Genomic DNA, 21,180 nt, shown 5'->3' with positions numbered 1-21,180 from the left:
GACGGCGGCCACTGGGACGCGTATCCGTCTCGTTGTGGACAAGCGGGCGCCAGTCGGCTTTGACACCGGCGCCAGCCAGCGCTGATGGAAGAGCGGAGGAGGAAGGGAAAGGGGTATGCGAGGAGAACGAGAGAGACTGAGTGACACACTCTCAACCTTTCGAAAGCCTCGTCACCGAGGGCCCGGAAAAATAGACCGGAAAGTAAAACGGGACACGCTGTTTTGCACAATATTCCTGCACATCACCTGTTTACACTTACAGGAGGGGGGGGGGGGGGGGGGGGGGGGGGTTGATGTCCCGAAGCGACTCAGGCTATGAGACACGCCGTAGTGAACGGCTCCGGAAATTTCGACTACCTGGGGTTCTTTAACGTGCACTGACATCGCACAGTACACGGGCCTCTATAATTTCGCTTCCACCGAAATTCGACCGCTGCGGCCGGGATCGAACCCGCGTCTTTCGGGTCAGCAGCCGACCGCCGTAATCACTGAGCCACCGCGGAGGCTTTAATTCCAGCGCATCATCATCACCATGCCTTACTACATGTACTGTATTGCAGGACAAAGACTTCTCCCATATCCGTTCCTTTAACCCGGTCCTGTAGCTGCACCAGCATAAAAACCAGTAGTATACCTCTCTGCCAAGATTACAGTTATTGTGCTCCATGTTATAACTCTCTAACGGACATTTTTAATGCATTAAAAGCCACATTTGGAAAAAAAATGTGGCGATCATAAAATTCGGCCACTGGCTGGAGAGCAGTGACGTCACCATAGCGGATAGTTCCCATTGGCTGGAGGGAGGTAACGTCACTTACGGAGATGGCATCAACATATAAGTATTTATATGTCCCTTTCAATGTTTACTGATTGATCGATCGATCGATTGTTTAATTAATCGATAGATCGATCGATTGTTTTGATTGATCGATCGATCGATTTAAAGGGTGTGTTCGCCCTACAGCAAAGCGCTAAGGCTTCACTGGCAGAGAGCTGCTGGGATACATGCGCACCACCAGCCTTCTTCCAAGCCGCGGCACACCCTGCAAAACGATGTGGCCGCGGAAGCTGTTACGAGGCTTGCGGCTGCCCGCAGGCGAGATGAACGGGCAAAGCCGGCTGCCAGTCTAGGCCCACCACCGCCGTAGCCAACCAAGAACACCATTAAAAGGGGCCCTGGAGCGATAATACGACATCGCAAAAAAAAAGGAGGGCAGCCTCCCTCCCCTTCGCCTGTCTTCTCCGGGATAATTTTCCTTCATTATTTCTTCCTGCCAGAACAAGAAATGGGAACACCGTTATACACACATAGCACACGTAAACCCTTTCGGGAATGGTCCCTCGGATACAGGGTATTTACATGCAATGTGCGAAAAAGTTCGGAGGACACCAAACGGCGAGTTGGCTACCACAGAGACAGAAAAAAATGGTAAAGTGGTTGGCATACGTAACTAGGAGACGGGAAAGCACTAAGTGAAAGAAGAAATGCAATTATAACTAGAAAAAAATTGCGGAAGTTTACGAGCTTTGGGTGCGAGCTATACGCCGGGAACAACAAAAAGGTGCGTGGTTATGCGTGACCGACGACCGTTACTAACGCACTAATAATATGACTGAAAAAAGGCCGCTTATATCCGCTATTCTATGCTGGGAAGAAAAAAACTGCAACGGCCATGTCCTGGACATAATGCAGGGACGCCCACCGCGTGTTGCCTAAGAGTGGCTAGCCACTGAATGACAGCGTCGCAACGCCTATCATGGAAGGCCGACCAGAGATGATGCAGGCACCAATGAGCGTCACGGAGTTGTGTCCCGAAGCGAAGGCGTCACCGTGCGACGGAGTTTAGAAGTTACAAGCGGTATCGACACAATGTAGGCAACACACAGGCCTAACAACCAACAGGCCGCTCGAAGGACGTGTCCACAAAGGCGCTATAAACCATAAACGCCAATAATGGAACGGTTATAGAAGGCAATCGCTTCATTCGTGATCTACGACCGGTGGCACTAAACATCGCTGAATGGCCACTTATATCCGTAGTTTTATGGCGAAACGAAAGCGCAGGCATACTATGTTATGCCCAAATGAAAGGCGTATACGCAAACTTGCCGCTCATAACTCTATATTTATTCCCAAACTAAAGCGTGCACAAACTGGCGGATTATAACCCTGCATTTATGCCCGAACTAAAGCGTACAGAAAATGGCACCTTATAACCTAGTTTTTTCGCCCGAACGAAAGCGTAGAAAAACATGCCGCTTATAACCCTAGTTTTTTTGCCCAAACTAAAGCGCAGGCGTACCATGTTATGCCCCAACGAAAGCGTACCAAAAATTGGCCGCTTATATCCCACGTTTTTCTCCGAAAGGAGGACGTATACTGGCAATGCTCGTTCCTGCACACAGAAGCGGCAAAATAGATCATGTCTGCCCGTTCGTGAACGATCGCCCGGGGACCGGGCAGCGACGACGCGAATGCTATAAAGGACCGAAGACGAGGGCAAAAAATCCGTTTTGATGATCGTCCTCTGGCCGGCCACGCAGAAAGGGTGACGACGAGGGAGGACCATTAAATGACATTCCGCCGAGAATTGGCGAGACAGGCAGGAAGCCCGTTAAACGAAGCCTCCGACGACAAAAGCAGAAAAAAAGAATAAAATAAAGAAATCTGGTCTGCGTGTATTTGCCGACGCGCGTCAAGCTAAGGCGATGACGGCGAGAAGGATCTGAAAAGCATGCCGCGGAGCATGACGCGACCCTGTTCCGAAAGGATGTACGCATTAGTGACGGTAGAGGAATGGCAGTATGCCTCTTTCATGTGGGAGCAGTTCGCTATAAGTTTATAACCTGTTGTTACGTGTTGATGCGAATGGCCATGAGCTGCCCAGCCACGCACACTCGTGAGAGATGCGAGACAGAGCATTCTTTGCACAAAATTGCGAATTCCCTGTTTATTTCTTCATTAAATTTGAGAACGACTTCTGGATGTCCTTCTCCACAAGGAAATGGCTTATAGGGGTTTAACGTCCCAAAGCAACTCAGGCTGAGAGACGCCGTAGTGAAGGGCTCCTGAAATTTCGACCACCTGGGGTTCTTTAACGTGCACTGACATCGCACAGTACACGGGCCTCTAGAATTTCGACTCCATCGAAATTCGACCGCCGCGGCCGGGTTCGAACCCGCGTCATTCGGGCCGGCAACCGAGCGCCATAACCGCTCAGCCACAGCGGCGGCGCTCCACAAGGAAAACTAGTTAGAAAACAGGTGGAATAAACTGCGCTTGTCAGACATAATTACGGAGTAATCAATAAATGCATCCTGAAATTTTGTCCCCTTTCATATTTCTCATGATTGTACGTAGCTGCGAGGTCGCGAGCTTAGGAAAGTAAACGCGCGAACGACACACGTCCGCTCCCTCCGGAGTCCCCAGCGAGAATCTCATACAATCTGCAGAACGCGGCCGCAGCTGTGATACAGCCGCTCTCTCATTGGCTGCAGCTTTGCGACCACGCCGCCTCCTCATTGGCTAAGCCGCGTGACGCGCGCGTCACACCATATGCTTATTTCTCGCGCTTCAAGGTCACAGCGCGGCTTCGGACAGACACCGGCGAGATCCGTGACTGTGGACAGTGGTGTAAAAAAAGGCGGGGCTGCTAAGCTCGATCCGGTCTCCTCTGCAAAAACGCATTCGGGACTTTAAACTAAGCAGAGGCGACTGTATGGACCCACGGAGAGAGAATTAAATACGGTTAACCACGCTAACAGCCGTGAACCGCACCAGGGACACTGCGTCACTCTGTTCCCTGCACTAAGCGTAACACATTAGCAGGAATGGCGCCCGGCCGGTGCCGCTAAGCCTAGTTGATCTCGTTCTGATCTGCAGCCACTTCGTCATTCTCTTTGTTTCTTCAGTGACGGGCGATTTTTGAACGTTCAAAACCATGCGCCACATGGTGGCAGCCGAGGAAACTAGAAGCGCCTGTCCCACCCTTATGAAAACGGTCTCTAGACAATCTATAAGAGTTCTTAGACTTTATTGCCTTTCTGTAGATATGTCTTTGTGCATTCATAGTCTATAGACTGTCTATAGACAAAAGTGTACTAGGGTATATGGCCATAAATCTGTCTATAGCACTGTCTATAGCATTTGTACTATCCATAGACTACTGTCCAAGATTTGTCTGTAGACTTTATAGACACAAGTCTATGAACAGTACGTAGACTACCTAACCAGATTTTTGTAAGGGCAAATTCCTGGTAATGGATAGCCCCGAAGAGGACGCAAGCTAACAATTTACGGCGTAATAATATTTTCCCACGGACCAGTGCTGCCACCTGCTGAAACTTGGCAAAAGCGAGGCGAGCTGGTTAGTAGGATTAAAACTTGCGCAAGTCGACGCCGTTTTTCTCAAACGCAGTGCGGTAAAAGCTGTAACCATGTTTAACGCCGCTTGCGAACCAACAGCAGACAAAAGTTCGGCTTCAAAGATCAATTGGCCTCATCACTTGAAATTGAGAAACCTGGTCATCACATTCATCATCAACCCATAACCATGTCCACTGCAGCACAAAGGACGCTCCCATACCTTTCTAATAAACCCTGTCCTGCGCCTGCTGTGGCAACTTCACCCCCACAACCTTCCTAATCTCATCCACCTAAATGACTCTCTGCCGTCCCCTGGTAGTCGATCTCTTCTTAGAATCAACTCCGTTATCCTTAACGAACATCGGTTCTCTTGCCTTCCTACTTCATGTTCTTTTAGACTTCAACGAGGATATCATTCACTCGCGTTTGTTCCCTGACCCGCTCAACTATCTCCCGTCTGTTAGCGTCACCCCTTCGCTATGCTGCCCTCAATTGAAAAGTCAGGCCTTTTCTTTAGGCCTCGCAGTGTCTGCCCTGTAGGAGAGTAATGGAAACTTTTGGTTTGGTTTATGGTTTATGGGGCTTCAACGTCCCAAAGCGACTCAGGCTATGAGGGACGCCGTAGTGAAGGGCTCCGGAAATTTCGACCACCTGCGGTTCTTTAACGTGCACTGACATCGCACAGTACACGGGCCTCTAGAATTTCGCCTCCATCGAAATTCGACCGCCGCGGCCGGGATCGAACCCGCGTCTTTCGGGCCAGCAACCGAGCGCCATAACCACTCAGCCACCGCGGCGGCTAATCGCGACTTTTGGAGCGAAAAGCTCCCCTACGCTAGGTAAAGCAGTCTTCGGGTAGGCAGCACACCGACGTTCAGCCCAACCAAGGATAGCCATGGATGACCACATATGGTACTGTTATGGTGTCGAACCCTTCACCCATGACCTTTAACTGACCTTTGACATTGGGTGACCTTCGGGTTGACCTTTGACCTTAAGAACATCAGATGGGGTGATGTGAAGCCAAGTGATGAAATTCGATGGGGGTGTCGCAAGACCATCTGATACCACGTCATAGCCACGTGGTCGTGCGGGTATAGTATATAGAACGGCTGTCGCGAGCGTGTAGCGGAGCTGCCATCAGACGCTTAGCAAGGGCGCTTGCTTTTCGCTGAATTCCAGGGTTAGCCAGGTCAAGCCACTGCCAATTTTCCCGCCGACTCACACTGCGGTGAAAATGGGCCAACCTCCCCTCCGAAAGAGACCGACGCACCGCGGATATCCCTCTCTTCGCGCACAAAGGAATCCCACCCGGTTCCCGGGATCACAAAGCGATGAAGCCCCGAATGCGCGTACATCCCATTAGAGAGAGGCGGTCTCCAGGGGGAAGGCGAGGGAGAGATCGTGATACGAAAACAACAAACGAACACAAACAATTCTCCTCGACGAAGGCACCGGAATTATCTCACAGGAACAGGCCAAAGAGCCCCGTCAGCAGAGGGGCGAGACAGGCAGTATTCGTAAAGCAGCAGTGGAGAAGGAAATGAAGGAACGGGGGCGTGGATTAGACCATGGCGATTAGTTCACCATTCGGTCATCAGAGGTCACTAACAGCAGCGCCAACCCCCAGTACACACGTCACAAAGGTTAAACGCCTAATACACGAAACAGAAGACGAAGAAAGCATTTTTTTTAATCCTGTCTTGTTTCCTCCACGTTTCTTGCATATTATACAGGGCTTCTCATTTAATTCACTGTAGGCTTCAAAAACAGAGCTCTAATTTTTAATGAGCATCGATTTGAAGTCGGATACCTGGACGGGCTGACACTTCAGTTAGCCAAATTTGTGAGTCAACAAATTAATTGCCCGTCACATTCCAAGTGAAAATTTTTTTCTTACGTATCAAGTAAAACGCAACACCCTGTACATATTTTCACCACACTGTCCGCACACAACTTCCGATTCCAGCCCATGCATATCACCGAGCCTACCGCTAAGCGAGGGCGACGAGGACGGCGGAGAGAGGGGGAGAGGTGGCGCCATGTGGCGCCACCTACCTTCGATTCGGTGGCACCGGAAAAAAGGCGGCAGGAGTAACGCCGGCGGCGCCCCCTCCCGATCGGCGCACTCACCACACGGCCACAACACAAAGCCCGCGCCACGCGCCACAGCACCGGAGCGTTGTAGCAGACGAGGCTGGCTCTGCGAGGAAAGGGATCGCGAGGCTCTCGTTCGCTCGGAGGAGGACGCGGCGGCGGTGCGGGCGACCGGAACACCGCGCGCGCTGCGCGGGAACGCAGACGGACGGCGCCGGAGAGCTCGCGGGCCGCATACGTGACGACGGCCGGCGCGTTGCAGACGGCAGCGACTCGACAGTACGGGCATCGCGACACGACGCAGACAAGGTGAGACACGCGAAAGAAGAAACTTTCTACGCGTGCACCCTTCCTCTACCTTCCCCCCTCTCTCAATCTCTTTCCTCTCATTCTTCTTGCCTTCATTCTTTCCTTCTTTCTTTACTTCCTCTCCCTCTGTCTCCCCTCTCGTTCTCTGCCACCTCCATCCCTCTTCTCGCAGTGACTGCTTCACTCCTCTGGTTTCAGTTTTTTTACTTTATTAACCCTTTCTTTCGCTCTGCCCTTCCCAGAAGAGGAGGAGGAGGAGGAGGAGTGTGTATCCTTTACTCTTCTCCACCTCCTACAAATCCTCGCCCTCATCTATTCTTTTTTTTCTTTCTTCCGTTCGGTGACGCAAGAGAGTGGCCTGAATGCAACTGGAGACGGAAAGAGACGCGTAGCTATGGCGCTACACATGTACAGTATTTCCGCTCTCTTCTGTGAGGACGTCCGTGGAAAGTGCGGCGCGGCTGGCAAGTTTACTCCAAGGTAACATTTTCTTTCATTCTGTTAAGATAAGTGAACAGACACCTTTCGCGTAACTTGTCAGGTTACTGGAAAATTTCCATAATTCTTCTCCTCTTTCGGCGCCAGCACAAGTGACTGCGTCACAATCGTGGTTGTATGACGTTTAGGTCCACACAGTTTTGGTGCTCTCTGTCGCTTCGGTTACGGCTTCGGCATATTTTTTCTTTTCTTTTTTTTTCATGGTTCCTGTCGACGTCTTGATGAACCTCACAACGATGAATTTCCTGACAGAATCATCACGATGACTAATTCGATAAAACGGAAAACCTGCTGATAGGAAATTATTGTTTTCTTGACATAGCTCGTTTGCTATTGTTGTTTATTTGTTGTTCTTGTCAGAAAGAGAAGGTCCATAACACCCTCCATTGTCCTGTGCCAATTATATTTGCTCAGGTTGATTTTAGAATGTTAAATCGCCCAAAGACTAACAAATGAGAAACAAATGCGGATTACATAGAAAAATTAGCGATATTTTCAAGTTCTCCTTTTTTTTTTTACTCTCCCCGGTGCATCGACTCTCCTCCCTGAGACTATCGTTCCGTAAACTTTCGCAGACGACTGTACAGTGTCTCTGTCGTCGTTCCCTTTTTACTTGTTTTACCGGCGCAAAGATGCAATACTACCACTCAGTGTTGTTCAAGTCGATTTGACTGATCCGTCGACTTATGCAACATCTTTTCCCCGATAAACGCGTCGATGCGACAAAGCGCCCCACGGAATTAAGTACGCACATCCTCTGCTTCACCCGCACGTGAAGTTCTCCGTTCTTTACTTTCAAGAACATGGAGGAAAAAAGAAAGGATTGGTTTCATTCTGTGCGCTACATTTATCGGTGAAAAATGAGCCTGTTTACACGAGTTTTGTTTTTTCCGCCTCCTGAGGTATCCTCTTGAAGATTTCCGTGTCGCTTAATCGAACACTGCTGCCTTATTTCCTTTTCGAAAGGAGCACCATCAGACACCAAATGTTACTCAAGACGCACGTGAAGGCTTTTAATGAAAAAAAAAAGCGTTCCCGGGTGGTACCTCGAGAATAAATTAAAAGGGTTGATCTAAGGAGCGTCCGCATCGCAGTAAAAGTATTTATTTATTTATTTATTTATTTATTTATTTATTTATTTATTTATTGTACCTACAAACCTACCTAAACTGAGCGTATTCCGCATTTGGAACACTACCCCGCCCTTCATCAAAATACCTAATGCACATCAACCTTGTCCCAATCTCCGGCGATGGTTCTCCTCCTCTGTTCCGCAAATATAGATCTGGTCGCAGAGGCCGTTACGGCAATACGCAGCCGGAACCCATACCCGGTGTCAGCACTTCGCTCGGCTGTGGTCTTAACCGCGCATGCTCACAAACTTTTCCGCAGTGAGCGCCTCTTTCTGTCTCGTTGGTCCGTGAGTGTGTGTGCAAGCGCGAGCCAATAAATGCCGACAAAAAGCGAGGAGTAAGTACGCTTCCTACGGAATCTCGCCATCGTCTTCGTCACCAAAATCACGACACGTGACACGGCAACCGGGATAAGCACGGGCTCTCTGCCACGAGTCACGGACGCTGCACGGATAGGAGTAGGAACGCTCTAGTGTCCACAATAATAATAATAATTGGTTTTTGGGGAAAGGAAATGGCGCAGTATCTGTCTCACTGTATCGGCGGACACCTGAACCGCGCCGTAAGGGAAGGGATAAGGGAGGGAGTGAAAGAAGAAAGGAAGAAAGAGGTGCCGTAGTGGAGGGCTCCGGAATAATTTCGACCACCTGGGGATCTTTAACGTGCACTGACATCGCACAGCACACGGGCGCCTTTTGAATTTCGCCTCCGTGGAAACGCGGGTCGGGTTCGAACCCGGAAACTCCGGATCAGTAGTCGAGCGCCCTAACCACTGAGCCACCGCGGCGGGTCTAGTGTCCACAGCAGAGATTACTTTTTCGCGCAGGGTATACCCCTCTCCAAGGCCCCGCAGTAGTAGGGCGCATGCTACAAACATGCGCGCAACATCCGGCGAACGCAGCTATGCATCCATTCTGCTTTCTATATTTCTTTCCTTCCTTCTCTCTTTCTTTTTTCCTTCTTTTCTTCCTTTCCTTCCTTCTTTCTTTCCTTCTTTCTTTCTTTCTTTCCTTCCTTCCTTCTTTCCTTCTTTATTTCTTTCTTTCTCAACGGAGGTGAGAAGCAGTACCGCTGTCACGTTGGTGTCTATGCGAGCACGGAAAGAAACTAAATTACTGTTTTCGGGAAAGGAAATGGCGCAGTATCCGTCTCACACAACGTTCTCTCCCTTTTTTTCTCTCCTCTATGTTTATTGGTTCGGACAGCAACCGCTCCCCTGTATAGGAGCGAGCACGGGGTCAGCCGCCGGCACCCGCTAGTACGCGGACCCGTGCAGTCGACGCGCCCGATAAGCGAGCCATTTCATTCGCGCCAATGCTCGGCTTATCGGCCGCGACGTCAAGCGTCGCCGTTAATGTGACTCCCCTTACCGTCACTCTCCCCCACCGGCACTGCGCCCAGCGGTCAAGACCCGTGACGCGGCCGTGGGCTTCATGAGGGAAGGAACGCGTCGCTGCCTCCTCTGTTCGCTCGCTGGCACGACTCTCTTTAGCTTTGCCGAGCAGATACGACTACTAGACAGAAGCCACTGTTCTTTTCTTTCTTCGTTTCTTCCTTTCTTTCTTTCCTTCTTTCTTTCTTCTCTTCCTTTCCTTTCTTTTTTCTTTCTCTCATTCTTCCTTTCGTGCAAGCTGTTGACGCAGGGAGCCTAGATGTTCAGCTTGATCGCTTAAGGTGACAACAACCTGTCCATTTTGTTTCGCGCGCTATTTTCCTTTCCTTTTTATTTTTATTTTTACCGTCGCGCTGCGGTGGCTTTTTTCCCTAAGTACCGGGTCGTTATCAAATTTCCAATCTCCCGTGTGTAAATCTCCCGCTGGGCACAGACATCTTTTTTTTTTTATGGTAAAGGTATTAACAATCACTGAGACCCAAAATGGCGTCTCCCAAGGGAACAACGGTTGTCGCCACCCTAAACGAATGCGCCTACATGGTGAACCAACAAGGGGTCGAGGTAGAGAGAAGACTGAACCGGATCACCGTTTTCATTAAATACTTGCAATAAAAGAGACGCCTTTCACAGTACCGTAAACGGTGTACAGAGTTTCCCACTTATGAAGTATACTGTAATACACTGGGATAGCTGTTTGGGCTAGTAGCTCGAAGATAACAATGGGCGCACAGGGCACAGGACCAGTAGTATAACAGCGACACAGGACCGTGCGAGCTGAAACACCTCAACTACGCTTTTGAAATTCTATGCACCTAGAATTTTCCGAAGTGCTGCTGGGAACTATACTGCATAAAAAGTTACCCGTTGGCGGCAGTAGAGGGCGCCACTTACGTTTTGCGCGCGGTAGTTTCTTCAACTGAAACCCACCAAAATATTGATTCTACGACATCCTTCTCCCCCCCCCCCCCTTTTCGCCCGGACATTCTGTTTATTTGATTTTGGTTTGTTTCCTATGTAGTGACCCCTGACACACTAAAAGCCGACAGTCGTTAATGACGAAATAATTCTTCGGTGATCACCTGGCGCAAACATAAAATGCAGATACACTTCTTGAGCACTACCACCCCACCTTGAGAAATGTAAAATACCTCGTGTCATGGCGCTCTTCGGCCGTAGATGCCCTTGCGCCATAAAAATCCATAATCATCATCATCACTAGCAATAGCCGTTTTGTTGTCGACTCGCACTCTCAACCACTCTTCTCCTATCAAAAAAAAAAACAGCAACGATAGACAAAGAATTTAGACTATTGTTTTTAGTCGCGATTTCAGTGCCTTCGTCTAGCACCAGTATACCAGCTCGCACAAAGGTGGCGCCTAGAGTGTGTGTTCGCTTGTTATGTGGGAATGCCAGGAAAAGTTTCTGTAGGAGAAAGGCTTAATGCGCGGAAGCCGAAGAGATCGGCCAGCGGGACGTGTCTTGCCCTGCTACTCCCCACCTGACGTGTTCGATGCGATATGACAGCACATTCGTTCTCTAGCTTGATAATGGATGAGCTACGTTTGTCACATTAATAAATAAGGCGAATTAGAAGCTGCGAAAGTTAAAATCACGTCGACGTTAAACTCCTTGTTTCCTTAACTATTTTCAGACATTGTCGCAAAACAGGAATATTATCATTTCTTACGTTGCTTAAAGCAAAGTACTTCGTGAAAGTACTTCGGACAGAGAACAAGCTAGAGCTATATACTTGACAGTAATAGCTCGGGTCAGTTTGGCAACCAGGGCTTGCCATGTAGATAGCGAATAAGCGGGAAAACACGGCCTCGCAGAACAAGAAAACTAGGTTACTAAGGTCACCTGCAATAAGACGCTAGTAAAATAGCCGATCAATCATCAGTTGAACTAAGCAATTTACTTCTGGCAATAGTTCACCTATCCTTATACAGTATAAACGTCAATAATTTAATAAGCGTAGGCGAGTATCTCAACACCAAAACAAAATTAAACAGAAAAAAATGAATCATCAATGAATAGATAAAATAATTGCAGCGTTAGAGTCTAAGCCGCTAGAAAGCTAAAGGTGGTTCACAATTGAGGTGTCAATACAGAACTCATTCGGAGTAAAAAAAAAAGGGGGGGGGGGGGGGGCAATTCCGCCGCGCTATATCGGCCAAACCTTTGCCTTCGTTCTTCTATCACGGTGCAATGAAAAAGAAAGCGGGGTGGATTGCCTCATTCCACAGAGAGATGTTCAAGCACTCCGACGCATAAACACGGTAAACGCGCACAGGGTGACCCCGCCGCGGTGGCTCAGTGGTTAGGGCGCTCGACTACTGATCCGGAGTTCCCGGGTTCGAACCCGACCGCGGCGGGCTGCGTTTTTATGGAGGAAAAACGCTAAGGCGCCCGTGTGCTGTGCGATGTCGGTGCACGTTAAAGATCCCCAGGTGGTCGAAATTATTCCGGAGCCCTCCACTACGGACCTATTCGTTCCTATCTTCTTTCACTCCCTCCTTTATCCCTTCCCTTACGGCGCGGTTCAGGTGTCCAACGATATATGAGACAGATACTGCGCCATTTCCATTCCACCAAAAACCAATTATTATTATTATCACAGGGTGAGGCACCCTAGCACAAAGTTGTTCTGTCGCGCCATCTAGTGGCCACCACTAGAAACCACTGTCGTTTTGTCCAATGGCCTCCGAAATTATTTTCCGGAGGCATGGCCTTGAGTAAGACCAAAAGTGAATAGCGGATTTCAGAAGTAAGCACGGCGCAGTTTTACTCCCAGCAGTGTGTGTGTGTGTGTGTGTGTGTGTGTGTGTGTGTGTGTGTGTGTGTGTGTGTGTGTGTGTGTGTGTGTGTGTGTGTGTGTGTGTGTGTGTGTGTGTGTGTGTGTGTGTGTGTGTGTGCGCGTGCGTGTGTGTGTGCGCGTGTGTGTGTGTGTGTGTGTGACGAGCGTCCGCTCGCATTCAAAACAGCCTTAGGGACTTAAGAAAATGTCCAAGCAAACAAATAAAGCAAACAATGAAACAACTTAAGCAATGCTAAAATAAAAGCGCCGTAAAATTTATGCGGGCATAATATTTTTACGTGGGTCAAACACTGCGTGCGACAGGCTATAAAATTCCGGGCGAAGGAAGCTTGAAATAAGTAAAATGACCAAAGAAAAATATCCGCTCTACTAGCTCCACGCACAGGACGAATGGCTAGCCGGCATCGCTGAAAAGGCGGGAACGACACGGTGGCGCCGTCTCTCGGCGGCGAGAGACACTAACCGCGCTCCTCCGCGTCCTCCTTTCCTCTGGTTTTTTCTTGCGTGCTCCTTTTTTCCGTTCCTGTTCGTGCTTCACGGAATCAGCGACAGGCGGCGCCCTTGTTACCACATCCACCCTGCTCTGCCGCCGCCGCGGTTTAAACCGTAACGCACGATAGAAGCAGTATGCTAACATCCATACCGTCACGTTTGAGCTCCAACGCCAGTCACGGAAGCAACAAGCACAGCGCCATGCGACAATAGTCACACACATGTGACGTGCTTACAGCGTTACTGCCGAGGGTCGCACTCATCATCTTCCACTGTCACGGAAAACTAATATGACAGGAGCTATGGGAACGTCTCCCGCGACAAGAACTCCATACGGTCGTAGTAACGCATATTCGCCAATGCACTTTTGCACAGTACCGCGTTGGTCCCGAAGTATTACAGAAACAACGAAATAACAAAATAAGAGCCGCTCGTCTCAGCAAGTGACAAAATCAATTACCGCGGACTTGTAACAACGGGAAAATGAAAAACGGCATCGATATTTTAATCCAAAAAAAGGCTTAAACGTCTGATGAAGTAGTCTTCACCGAAGTATTTCTGCAGCAGAAACGGGGCGTCCGATTCGCGCCGCAATGCGAGCTTGGACTACCAGCAATGGTCCCGATGCAGCAGAGACATTGATTTCAACAACGCCCGCAAACGTAGTAAGCCCTGCCTATTTAGAGGGGTATTTTTAGCGCAAGCATCGTTAAAGCATGGCATAAATGTGAGGTATTTCATTGTTCCGCGGTTTAGGCGATTAAATCATCGCATCAAACCAACGGGCTCGCTGTGATTCTCTCCTTCCACACAGACATATCTATATTCTTCTTTCGTGCACACTACTAATCCCAGTTTTAGCACGTGCCTACAGTCTAAACATGAATACGCACTTGTAGGGGAATAAAAAGGGAGTAAACTGCCCTCTAAGCGCCCACCCTTTTTACCCCTTTCTGTTTAGAGTGTAGATTACTTGACAGCGACACATCACCGATTCTGCTGGGGCCATTACCGTGTAATCACTGGAGGATCGCTTGGGGAACGGTACTATAGCGACAACGAAGAGAGCACACGTTGTAGTTAAGCTGCAACGCTAACGTGTTCATGGAAGTTTCGTGCATAGCCACGTTATTCTTCATTGGCACAGAACATATGAGAAGTTTGTTCACCCAGTGTAGTAACTACCCCTTTTGTAATACCCCAGAAAGAGGCATCTAAGAAAACAAAGATGAAATGGACGCTGTGCATGACCAGGCTTGCGACTGTGGCCGTGCTACTCAGATCGTGACATCGACTCTTCTTGTTAAAACGGTCCCGCTTTTTTGTTTTGTTTTTTTTTCAAACACGACGTCGACATATTCAAGATGATTTTCTCGCAGACGGATGTTACCCAGCTACGCGCAAATGTGACATCGCGGTAACCCAGGACTAAGAGAGTAAGTTCTCGATGCAGGCAAGACTCGCGGGTGGCGAGACAGCTGTAAAGAAAAATAATGGCGAAAAAAAGAGGGGGGGGGGAGGCTCGCCCAACTCACCCGAGCTGTAGCTGTCGGTGGAAGAGGCCGAGAGGGACCGGCTGCGGTAACGGCTGCGCGAGGCTTGATCCCTCCGACCAGCTTGGACTCCTGGAAATCACAGAAAGAGGGAAGTTCTGTACTACTCAGCACCCTGAGCGACACGTATGGCCACCGCTGTAACGTCACCACCATGCACCTTTAGATGTGCACATCGTATTCGGGCAGGGGAAAAAGGGGAATGGATGAGCGCCCATTCATCCTCATCATCATCATCAGCCTCACTACATGCACTGCAGTACAAATGCCTCTCCCATGTGCCTCCAAGCAACCCTCTCCTGTGCCTGTCGCGTACACATGATCCCCGCATACTTCCCAATCACGCCCGCCCACCTGCTGCGTTCGTCCATTACACCCAAACAGCTCCCATTTTCTACGAGCGGTTGCAAAGGAAGATTGCGGCGAAAGACGGAAACCAAAAATTGCTGGCGGTTTACCATTGATAAGTACGAAATATTGTCACCAAGTGGTGACTGCAATCCGGGGAGCAGAACGACAGCGAAAGTGTCGTCTAAACAAAACTCTTTATTCGGGCTGACTTGCAACCACAATGGACTGAGTCACTCGGCGGCGGCATAGCAACAAGCGTGCTCGGTGGTCGTCGAACAGAATGCCCGCCGCTGTCGGCCGTGCTCGATTGAAAGCTGATAGCGAGCTTTCGAGATAAAGTGCGCGAAGTTACTAGAACATTCCGCAACAACGTAAATCGAATCAGCTCTGTCTGGATGCGATCAATCGAGATAAGGTCTGGTGGCGTCTTGCATCGCAAACAAAGCGATAAAGCGGCGTTCCGGCGGCTTTGAAGAATGAACAAACAAACACTGCAAAGATTCGCGGCAATATTGCGCGAAAGCATTTTCCACGTGGACACCACCACGCGCGGACACCACCTGAAAGCGCGGTTTAGGTGTCCACTGACCCCGCGGTGCCAGTTTTGCGCGCATTCAACTTTTTCATCGTCAATGCCAATTTACCCAATGTACGCCGGAGGCCTATGCTACAGTGCCGCGTTTCTGCAGCAATGTCAACGCCACCTCATGCAGCGCACATCTCTCTCACTACCGGCACATAGTTCTAAGTGCGAATATTAGTTTCATAGCAGTATTAGTGGGCGAAGATTATGATTTACAATGAACAGCACAAGAGTGTGTTGCAGTTTAACACGAGGCGTGTTCGGCGCGCTGCGGCGTGCGAAGCTGATCTGGGTCCGTATTCAGAGTCTGTGTCATAATAAAAAAGCGTCATAATCTGCCGCAGCGGACACACCTGATTGGTCGAAACGCCGGAAGCGGAGGATGTGGTGGTTCGGATGCAGCGAAACGGGTCGAAGAAACCGGACGGTGACGTCAAAAATATAGCGTACGCAGCAGATGCTCGACAGCCAACATGGCAGCGCGGTCTGAAGTGGAACCTCTCGCTTCGAAGTGAACTCGTCGATGTTACTGCGTTTTTCGACCTGTGAACTGGCTATAAACTGGGCACGAGACTTTCGCTTCGTTTTGTCTTGCCTATAAAAAATTGGGGTGGACCATAAATTTGGCCCTGTTTTTCATTTCGTTGGACGATTATTTCGGTAGCTCCTATAGGCCTAACGAGTACCGGTTTGTTGCAGAAATTCTCTCCATTCAAACCGGATGGGGCGCCACTGTCACCGGAGTTATCTCGTCTGCGTACATTGAGTGATGTAGCATAAATCATAATGGCCCGCAAAATGTTTGCGTTTACTGCGCGCAGTCATGTATTTCCTATTCTAGAACTCTTTATTAGGTGTTGAAGCGTCCTGCGACATGGCCGTATGTAATGCCTTGGCAGCGTGAAACCGCTCATGTGCACAGATAGTCAGTCGCCAACGACGCCTACTACACTGCCGCGTTTGACATGCCAGAGGTGGTTTTTCGGCATTTCTTACGGTGTTCGATAGCCACGGTGGTGTGGCTATGCATTGAGCTCGCGAGTTAGCTGGCAAGTTAGTTTTAAGGCGTCAATGGGCATGCGTGCGCTTCGTACCATGGCGAACCAATGAAAACTTCGTCTGCGAAGTCTCCCAACGCATATATCGAGAGAACCACAGTAGGAAGATTTTTTTAGCTCATCCCTTGTAATTATTTGCAGTGCCTGCATAAAATGAATGAAAAAACGTAAATTACCGTCTGCACAACCGCCCGATCACAGCACCAACTTACATTCAGCGATGTTACAGACGGCAAGTTGTCACGGCGTCTTGGTTCAGCCCGGAACGAAGCGCGCATTGTGCAGCGAGTGAGTGCATGCCACAAATTTTGCTCTCCGTTCCATTTTTTCCTCAAGATAAATGTAAAAAGCCGTGTTGTGCGAACAAGCCAGCTGCCTTTTATTCACCATAGGCGATCGACGGCTGTAGGGGCCGGGCCGCCTTCTGTCACTGAAAAGCCATGCGTGGCTGCGTACAATACTTCCCTCTTTAAGTACACCTTCGGCCTTTACGGTGCAGAAAAGAGTACCTGAACTATTGTTTGTATTTGCTGAAGTCAATTGGGTACATAAAGCAGCTTTGGTATTACTCATTTGCAATGGAATCCGATGCGCAACCAAACTTGCGGCTGAATGTTTCTACTGTCGCATTGGTGGCGTTCCATTTCTCGGAAAAGAGCAAAAGCACCGCTGGACGTTTCGCTACGGCAACCACAATGCAGTGACATCACGCCGCCGCTCACAGTCGTAACCGAACCGATATCCGCTTCTGGTGTTTTGACCAATCAGGTGTGGCCGCTGCGGCAGATTATGACGCTTTTTGCTACGATACAAACTCTGAATACGGCCCCTGTTCGCGCCGCCGCGGGTTCAAATCCCAGTCATGGATATTTATTTGATTTCTTTTTAGTCATTACTTTCACTAGGCACAAACCCACAAACACCGCATACAAGCATCCCCAAGATCTTCCGCGGAGTTGACCCATCGGAATAATGCTCTCGCACTAATATCAGACTAATTTACGAAATCGAAATCTCGTTCCACAATGAAACGGAAACTGCGCCATGCTCAAAACCTGATTTGAGTAGTTGAAGTATGCGTTAATTCGGAAAGGGTGTGGTGGCTTCATCTCTCTGGAATATACATGCTGCATCAAGTGCCGGTTACGAAGCTTGCGTCGAAACCCTGCAAAACTCTTGAACTACTCTTCAAAAGATTCTGGACGCGAGCGCTACCTGTTTCCAGTAAATGAACAAATATATCCACTTGGATGTGGCATTACCCACAGACGAATAACAGTTCGCATGAATGTGTATAGGTGGCGTGGCAATCCGGAGGCCCCGTTAGAGCTGGGGCTAGGTATCTGAGAAAAAAATATTACTGGTCAAAAAATTACGCCGCAGACGATACACGTTTATTCCTGCCGTATGCAAGACAGGGAAACGATGGCGCATATTCTAAGCTAGTCCAAGGTAGCAAACGAACCCGCCACAAGATCCGAGATGCTTTGGGGTTCGAAAACAGCAAAACTAAAAATTCAGAAAGTGAAAGCAAGCAAGGAAAAATTACAAAGACGGTGGAGGACAGCGGGAAAGTAATTCTGCTAGCGAAAAAGCGTAGATGGCAATAGGGATTTGAAGAAACGAGTTAGGATGCAGGCTATGACAGCTGCCACCATCGCTGCTTAAACGGGTTGATACTAATCATCCATCTATAAATGTTGAAAAACTTTTGGTGTTTTTACATATTTTTTCAAGCAAGTCCCCGGGACTTTCAAAGTTCAATGCATGAAAGAGCACTGTATTGTTACTTCGGGTGAGCACTGTATTGTTACTTCGGGTGTCTTAAATACACAATATTATGGTTTGAATAACGCGCTACACACTAACAAAACGACACCGGAACGAAGGACACAGGACAAGTGCGCTTGGTGACACTCCGTGACTCCGGTGACACAATATTAATACCTAATGTTATTGCAGAAAAAGGATCTCAGAGAGAGCGTAAGTGTAACTAGCAAGACAAGACAGAAACGAGGGCGGACACGAATAAATAATGATCAACCACGTGCCGTGTATGGGATGCACTGTCAAAAAGTCACGGAGAGGTGACGTAACTCTCCTCTTGGATATGTCAAGTGCCACTGTGCAAATGTTTTTGTTGCGATTTCAAACGTTAAGAATTCTTCGCTTTCACAAATTAAACGCCGTTTACGCCTAAAGGTTTTCCATATTCTGCTTACATAGCTTCTTACATCGGTATTTTTATCTGTGCAGGTACACCCCCCGTCAAAAGTATACAGCCCAAACGGTTTGCTCGTGAGGCCTGCTGTACGCCTCTTTATGCATGCTCAGCAAGCGTAATTTCTCGAAAGACGAATGGCTTCGCGTCCTCAATTGGCCCAAGCCATGGATAGCTAGATGTGCTAGAAAGCTCCGCTCAAAACAGCTTAGAAGCAAACCCCTTGGTCTGTATACCTTTGACGAGGGCTGTACTCCCTTCCGAGCAGTTCTGTAATTATGATCATTAATCAAGCAATATGCACGCATAGGATTTGGACAGACATCCTGTAATAGTCACTCAGAATAACGCAGTATAAAAAATAAGGCCTACTGAGTGGCTGCATTGCAAGACGATTTGTCACAACCCGGAACAATGAAAAATTTGCACCACTGAGCACTAACGATCTTCGATACAATAATCAAATCGAAATCCGCAGCCTTACAGACATTAACCTGACAAAATCATAACACGCCGTATTTCATTGTCCCCCAGGGCTCTCTGCAATGGTCAGCGTATCGGACCTCGCCGGGGATGCCTGCTATGCCCTCCGCGGCCAGCACAGGACGCATGTGTACATGGTAAGTCTGATTCTAAACATGCACGAATATCCTCTCTTGCTTTTCCTTTTTTTTCAAGGATTAGTTTTCTTTGTATTACGTATCCTTCGCGGATGCCTGATAGCGCGGATGCGTTGCGGGAGGTTGAGTGTCATTTGCCATCATTTAACACTGGCGCCCGATTCTACTGCGCCACCTCCGATTCTATTTCTTCACGCACCCTCTCCCTTAAGCGAATAGCGTGAGTGATACTGTAGGGAGTGACGCAAGTCTTCTCACTGCAAAAGGTCCCCACACTTTCTCACCTTCCGCTCCACTCTAAATGCACGCCGCCACTTACAACCCCCAAGGATGCTTTGCCGCATAGCGACCATGCTTGCGGCGAAACCAACTTGCACAAAGTGAATCGGGATTGACACCAGCTGATAATGCGCAATAAACGAAAGGCGCAGTAACAGTCTCAGTTTTCGGTGGACGCCTAATCCGCGTCATGGCAGGAAGGGAGGAAGGAGGGAAAGAAAGAAAAGAGAAGAAAGAGTCACCGCAGTGAAGGGCTACATACTAATTTCGACCACCTCAGGATCTTTAACGTGCATCGACATTGCACAGCACACAGGCGTTTTGTCCGCTTCGCATTTTTCCAACATCGGAATGCAGCTTCCGCTACCTGGATTCGAACCCGCGACCTCGGGCTCAATTGCAGTACGCCGAATCCGCCGAGCCCATTGCGACGGGGAATAAAAAGGAGAGGACTGGTAGTGTTTTAAAGGGCACTATACAAATACCGATATTCACATAGTTCTGAGTAGCCATTTTCTTAAAAAGCTGACGACATCATGTATGCTAGAATAGTGAGGTCACTCAGAAAATTTTACTTTGAACAGTTGGGTAGATGACATAATTTATGTCTGCAGCAATAAGCGACCTCAAATATATTAACGCTGCAGCTGATAAGGAAACGCCCATGCACGTAAAAACTTCAGCTGCCGTGTTTTCCGTGCTTTTCAATCCGCTTGTTTTCACTTTACTGTTTTTTATCTTATCCGTTTCCTTAAGATGAATTTTCCAACAAATGACAATTCCTCACGCGCTTATAACAATGGGTTTTGTTTTTGAGCCCTCACAGCACGAATAGAGGGTGCTTTATCGGATTCGATCACGTATGGTGCAAAGCAATGCTTTTCTTTTTAATTTTAATGCATAAATGCGTACTGGGATTCGCAAGCCAGATTTTCAAAGACCCAATTCTGTGTCCGCAATTAACGACAACACCTTTGCATCTGCACTGCACAGCTCAACTGGATAACCATACATGTCCAAGACCACCTCTATAGAAACAAAAAGTACTCATGCATTTATAAGTGCACACTGCACTGGCACGTACAGCGTACGCTGAATGCATGGCCTTGTATAATAACCTGGGGATAACATATGCATAGGTCACAACTTATACACAGGACATACCAGGTGTTTCAGGGAAGGTGACCACAATTTTTTTCTAAATAGGGTTTTTGAGGTAAAGAGAAGCTTTTTACGGCATAGCAATACCAGTGTTGGCAGACGTCAAAAAAGAGGTGAATCATTTTAGTTAGTAAAGTGATTACCTAAATTGTAACAGTTAACTTTTTAACTATTATCGATAGGCCCCTGATTGCAATTAGAGACTTGTACCCGGCCGTTAATAACAGCCATATCAGTTTTTAAAATTT

The sequence above is a fragment of the Amblyomma americanum genome, chromosome 10 (assembly GCF_052857255.1).
Source record: "Amblyomma americanum isolate KBUSLIRL-KWMA chromosome 10, ASM5285725v1, whole genome shotgun sequence".
Taxonomy (NCBI): Eukaryota; Metazoa; Arthropoda; class Arachnida; order Ixodida; family Ixodidae; genus Amblyomma; species Amblyomma americanum.
The sequence above is the reverse complement of the archived record's forward strand: the minus strand, read 5'-3'. Positions refer to the sequence as shown.